The sequence below is a fragment of the Pongo pygmaeus genome, chromosome 1, assembly GCF_028885625.2.
Source record: "Pongo pygmaeus isolate AG05252 chromosome 1, NHGRI_mPonPyg2-v2.0_pri, whole genome shotgun sequence".
NCBI lineage: Eukaryota > Metazoa > Chordata > Mammalia > Primates > Hominidae > Pongo > Pongo pygmaeus.
The window spans coordinates 124060899-124067789 of record NC_072373.2 but is presented as its reverse complement, the minus strand read 5'-3'; the positions used below and the strand labels follow the sequence as shown (position 1 = coordinate 124067789).

At 36.5% G+C, this 6891-nt stretch overlaps 1 pseudogene; it reads left to right on the top strand.

The window, feature by feature from the left end:
* Nucleotides 1–2643: 2643 nt before the first annotated feature.
* Nucleotides 2644–3397, top strand: LOC129042413 (septin-2-like; annotated as a pseudogene).
* Nucleotides 3398–6891: the final 3494 nt, after the last annotated feature.

The following is a 6891-nucleotide window of genomic DNA, read 5'->3' as shown; positions in this document are numbered from 1 at the left end:
CCTTGTATCCAAGTCAAGAAACTCTTCCACCAGTAGACACTGTTGTCTGTTACCTGACATATAGCATCTTGTAACTCATTTTTTCTATATATTTTGTGCAATTTTAGTTGTTTCACATAGTAAGATAAATCCAGTACAAGTCCATCTTGTCCAGAAGTGGAATTCTCTGCATTTATATAAAATAAAAGATGAGTATGATATACTATCTAAGAATATCAACTGGCACATTTTCTTTCTGAAAACATTTCTTTAAAAATATCTGTTTCTAGATAAAATTAGTTAATAACATTGGACCTCTTTCTTACTTCCTTATTTAACAAATTGCATCTGCTCATAGTAGACTTCTGTCATGTTTGGGAGTGAGGGTGTCAGAGGCTGAGCTACAGCTTCACGCAGATGAGAGCCAAACTACTCCAAGAGGGGAAAGGAAATATGAATTGGCATTTAAAAAAAGCAGAATAAAACAACCTTGTAAAATATTTAAAAGGCTTTTGGGTTTATAAAGTTTGGAGTAGAGATGAGAATCTCTGTAAAAATGAGACACATAAAAGACAGTAGCTTTTGGAGAAGTAAAGAAAATTAAAATAGTATTTAATATTCACGCTAAAAACAAGTACAGGATTCCATATAAGTACTGAGCTACTAAATAGTAGAATGTTTAATTTTCACAGGATTATTCCATATTGTAACAGTATAAAAATTATTCCACTCATCTTTTCCTAGAAAAATAGGGATTTGAAGAAAAATATATTTTATTATAGTTAAGCAAGACATTGGAAAGCATGATAGATATTTTGACAATTTTTTAAACTTTTATTTCAGGTTTGTGGATACATGTGAAAATTTGTTCCATAGGTAAACTCATGTCATGCGTGTTTGTCGTACAGATTACTTCATTGCCCAGGAATACCTGGGCTATTTCATCACCCGAAATTAAGACCAGTACTCAATAGTTATCTTTTCTGATTCTCTCCCTCCTGTCACCCTCAAGCAGACCTCAGTGTCTGATGTATCCTCCTTTGTGTTCATAAGTTCTCATCATTTAGCTCCCACTTATAAGTGAGAACATGCAACATTTGATTTTCTGTTCCTGCATTAGTTTGCCCGCTAATGGCCTCCAGCTCCATCCGTGTTCCCACAAAAGACATAATCTCATTCCTTTTATGGCTGCATAATATTCCATGGTGTATATATACCACATTTTCTTTATCCATTCTGTCACTGATGGGCATTTTGGTTGATTCCATGTCTTTGCTATTGTGAATAGTGCTTCAGTAAACATTTGCATGCATGTGTCTTTATGGTGGAATGATTTATACTCCTCTGGGTATATACCCAGTAATGAGATTGCTCTTTAATTTTTTTTAATATCTAAACAATAGTGCTTTATTGATAAAAGTTTAGTTTAAATGGATACAAAATTGCTGTGTAAAATAAGTGTTTTCAAAATACATTTCTATAGGTAGAGACTATCTCTTAGTAAAAGAGCAGTTATCTATTACCAAAAGTAGCTATTTAGATTTGGGTAGTAAAACCAAAGGGGATCAGAAGTGTAGCAGTGTGGGTCCTCCCTCCCTGGATAGCTGTTACCAGGAGGCAGCGTGCCTGAAGTACTTTCACTCAGGCATGTGGGGCTTAGTCACTAGCAAATTTGTTTTTCTTTTTTGCAGATTTTCCAGCAAAGTTATTAAATGTCAAACTCAAATAATGGACTCCGCATGGATGTACTCTGAAGTCATGGAACACTTTCTTAGTTACCTTCACACAATAAGCCATAACGTATAGCTTTTGGCTATTCACAATTAAGCAACAATGAAGTGCAAAGTTAGCAAGAACACCAGATTATTTTCTGTAGCACACCTTCATAACTATTATTATTTAACTGCCTCATTTTATGTTTTTTCTAGCCCCCACAAAAAAAAAAAACCCTGTCTCATCCTCAGATTAAGCATTTTCTCCATCTCCCTACACAACCATTGTCTCCTTTCATCTGTCACTTTCTGGGGTGAATTTCCCAACTTCTGTAGAAATGATAAAAAAGGCAACCACTGGAGTGTACCACAGGGAGACACAAGAGGAAAGGTGACACTAAGGCTACAATGCACAGAAAACAGACCAGGTGTGGCTTTGACTGTGCGCACCTGCCCACTAGCCTATGCTACAGATTTGAAATGTCTTTCACTTTGATATGACACACAGTTTATATTACACAAAATGAATGAAACGACTATGGCTAAAAATAAATGAGACAGCCTGCACACAAAAAATGATTACTGCTACTTTCCTCCCATCAGAAAATCACTCAAAAAGAGAGTATTTAAAGGAAGCCCAAATCAGGAGAACCTGGTAGGCATCAGAGGTTCAGGGCACCAAGGCCTTAGGGCAGGAACACTTTTCAATGCAAGCCAGGCTTCAAGGGCACGCCCACCAACAGACCCCAATTTCCACAGGGGAGGCAGATCTTCAATACCTACAGTTACAGAAAATACACTAAAGTGCAGTATAAAATATAAAAAGTTGGATTCTGAATAGACCAACTGCTAATTTTCCTTAAAAAAATTCTTAATTTGGTTGAGTAAAAATAGTTTACTGAATCTCATTTTGTAGGTAAGAGTCTTATTTGCAATATGAAAACTGGAGCTCATGACTATTGTACCTGTCATTGCAAAAGCTGACACTCTCACTCTGAAGAAACGGGAGTGGCTGAAGAAAAGGATTCTGGATGAATAAAAGGATTCTGGATGAAATTGAAGAACATAACATCAAAATCTATCACTTACCTGATGCAGAATCAGATGAAGATGAAGATTTTAAAGAGCAGACTAGACTTCTCAAGGCTAGCATCCCCTTCTCTGTGGTTGGATCCAATCAGTTGATTGAAGCCAAAGAAAAGAAGGTCAGAGGCCTCCTCTACCCCTGGGTGTTGTGGAGGTGGAGAACCCAGAGCACAATGACTTTCTGAAGCTGAGAACCATGCTCGTCACCCACATGCAGGATCTCCATGAGGTGACCCAGGACCTTCATTATGAAAACTTCCGTTCTGAGAGACTCAAGAGAGGAGGCAGGAAAGTGGAGAATGAGGACATGAATAAAGACCAGATCTTGCTGGAAAAAGAAGCTGAGCTCCGCCGCATGCAAGAGATGATCGCAAGGATGCAGGCGCAGATGCAGATGCAGACGCAGGGTGGATATGGCAATGGTGGGGCTCTCGAGCGCCACGTGTAAGGTGATGTGCACATATCAAAAAGTCAGAGAAAACACTTTCCTGGATAAAAAAGAAAACATTCCAGATGCATGATCCAGCTGTGTGTTTTCAATCCTTGGGAGGGTGCCATCCATATTTTAACAGTACCTGTGCCTGAGAATTTAATTTTTAAAAGACTTTTGATGTGTTTTTTGTATGAAGTACTTTTAACATATGCATTTCACTGCTGTGTTATACTCTGTATTTTGTGAGGTGAATGTTTTCCTTTTCTTTCTCCCTAACCACTAATGTTAGAATCGATTTCCAAGAATCAGCATGTATACTTAATACTGAATTTCTTTGATTTAACTGACTTAACAACTGACTAAGCATTGATGAGCACTCCTGATTTATATCTAGAACATTCAGATTTAGCCATAATGTTCCTGAGTGGTAGAGGCGTGTGCCTAGTGATGTAGAAAGATGCACTGACTTGGTGCAAGGCCATCTGCTTAGCACATCACACCACTTGGAGACTCTGCTTCCTCGCTTTTATGTTTGTACACAACACCTAAAACCAGTTTTGCTGCTATAATTCTATACTGTTGATTCGCCTGCGATTTTATCTGTTAACCAAATAAAACATAATAGAATTTCCTAATGAGATATATCTTTATACTCAAACAGCTTTTTCAGAGGTGAGTTTTAAAGAAGTCTCTTAATTCTGATGCTAGGTTGTTTTTAAAACCACTATGCAAAGAACTCACCGCAAGCCACTTTTTGTAGTGTTCTCCACTAATACTGGTTATCCTGTGCTACAGAGAAAATCAAAGTAGTCATAAGCTCCAGTTTTTGTATTGCAAATAAGAGATTTCTCTTTCAAATGGTAGTTCTGCTCTTAGCTCTTCAAGGAATTGCCATACTGCTTTCCACAGTGGTTGAACTAATTTACACTTCCACAAACAGTGTATTAATGTTCCTTTTCTCAGCAACCTCACCAGCATCTGTTGTTTTTTGAGTTTTTAATAATAACCAAGAGCCAAATCAGGAATGAACTCCTATTCACAATTGCCATAAATATAATGAAATACCTAGGTATACAGTTAACTAGGGAGGTGAAAGATCTCTACATTGAGAATTACAGAACCCTGTTTAAAGAAATCAGAGAAGGCACACACAAATGTAAAAACATCCCATGCTCATGGATAGGAAGAATCAATATCACTAAATGGCAATAGTGCCCCCAAACAATTCACAGATTCAATGCTATTCCCGTCAAGCTACCAACAAGCTACCAAGCAGCTATTCCCATCAAGGGGCCAGCTCTTCACAGAGCTGGCAAAAACTGAAAATTCATATGGAACCAAAAAGCAGCTTGCATTGCCTTCATCATGTTACCTGACTTCAAACTATATTGCTACGGTAACCAAAACAGCATGGTACTGGTACAAAAACAGACATAGATAGACCAATGGAATGGAATAGAGAACTCAGAAATAAGACCACACACCTACAGCCCATCTGATCTTCAAAAAACCTAAAACAAGCAATAGGAAAAGGATTCGCTATTCAATGAATGGTGCTGGGAGAACTGGCTAGCCATATGCAGAAAAATGATTTGTAGGATATTTATTGCTGACTTAATTTCAGAGCTCATTTTTGCTCTGTTCAGGAAATTAACTTTTTCTGGTTCAGACTTGACAGAATGTATGTGTAGATAATTTATTCATCTCTTCTAGGTTTTCTAGTTTGTGTGCATAGAGGTGTTCCTAGTAGTTTCTCATCGTTATTTGTATTTCTGTGGGGTTAGGAGTAACATTTCCTTTATCATTTCTGATTGTGTTTATTTGGATTTTTTTTTACTTTTTTTCTTCATTAATTTAGTTAGAGCCCTATCTATCTTATTAATGTTTTCAAAACAAACAAACAAAGAACTGCTGGATTTATTTACCTTTTAAATTGTTTATTGCATCTTCATTTTCTTCATTTAAGCTCTGATTTTTGTTATTTCTTGTCTTCTGCTAGCTTTGGGATTGATTTGTTCTTACTTCTGTTTTTTTTTTTTTTTTTTTTTTTCCAGTTGTGATGTTAGATCATTAATTTGAGATTTTTTCTAACTTTTTGATGTGGGCATTTAGTGCTATTTCTTTCTTTCTTAATGCTCTCTTAGCTGTGTCCCAGAGATTCTGGTATGTTATATCTTTTTTCTCATTGGTTTTAAAGAACTTCTTGATTTCTGTCTTAATTTCATTACTTATCCAAAGGTCATTCAGGAGCATGATGTTTAATTTCCATGAAATTGCATGGTTTTGGCTATTTTCATCATCTTGAGTTCTATTTATATTGCACTATGGTCTGACAGTGTGTTTGGTATTATTTCAGTTGTTTGTATTTGCTGAGGATTGCTTTATGTCCAGTTATGTGTTCCATTTTAGAGTGTGTGCCTTGAGGCAATGAGAAGAATGTATATTCTGTTGTTTTGGGGGGGAGACTTCTCTAAAGGCCTATCAGATACATTTAGTCAAATGTTGAGTTCAATTCCTGAATATCTTTGTTAACTTTCTTCCTTGATAATCTGTCTAATGCTGTCAGGGGAGTGTTGACATCTCCCACTCTTATTGTGTGGGAGTCTATATCTCTTTGTGGCTAAGAACTTACTTCATGAATCTGGGTGCTTTTGCATTGGGTGCATATATATTTAAGATAGTTAGGTCTTCTTATTGACTTGAACCCTTTACCATTATGAAACGCCCTTCTTTGTCTTTTTTTTATCTTTGTTGGTTTATTATAGTCTGTTTTGTCTGAAATTAGGATTGCAATCCCTGCTTTATTCTGTTTTCCATTTGCTTGTTAAATTTGCTTCCATCCCTTTATTTTGAGTGAATGGGCACCATTTCATGTGACACAGATCTCTTGAAGACAGCATCCCTTTGGTTATTGCTTTTTTATCTAGATTGCCACTCGTGTCTTTTAGGTGGGGCATTAAACCCTTTTACATTCAATGTTACTATTGTCATGTGTGGATTTGATTCTCCCATTGTGTTATTATCTGGTTATTATGTCAGCTTGTTTGTGTGGTTGATTTATAGTGGCACTGGTCTGTGTGTTTAAGTGTGTTTTGTATTAGCTGTTAGCATTATTTTCTTTCTATATTTAGTACTCCTTTCAAGAACTCCTGTAAGGCAGGTCTGGTGGTAAAAAACTCCCTCAACATTTGCCTATCTGAAAAAGGATCTTACTTCTCCTTTGCTTAGGAAGCTTAGTTTGGCTGGATATGAAATTCTTGGGTTAATATTTTTCTTCTTTAAGAATGTTTAATATAGGACCCCAATCTCTGACTTACAGGGTTTCAGCTGAGTGGTCTGCCGTTAGCCTGATGGTGTTACCTTTGTAAGTGACCGGCCCTTTCTCTCTAGCTGCCTTTAACATTCTTTCTTTCATTTTGACCTTGTAAAAATCTGACAATTATGCATCTTAGGGATAATTTTCTTGTGTAGAATCTTGTAGTTCTCTATATTTCATGAATTTGACTGGTAGCCTCTCTAGCAATGTTGGGGAAGCTTTCATTGACGATATCCTTAAATATGTTTTCAAAGTTGCTTTCTTTCTTCCTCTTCCTTTCATGGATGACAATAATTTATAGATTTGGCCTCTTTATATAATATCATACATCTTGGAGGTTTTGTTCATTTATTTTTATTCTTCTT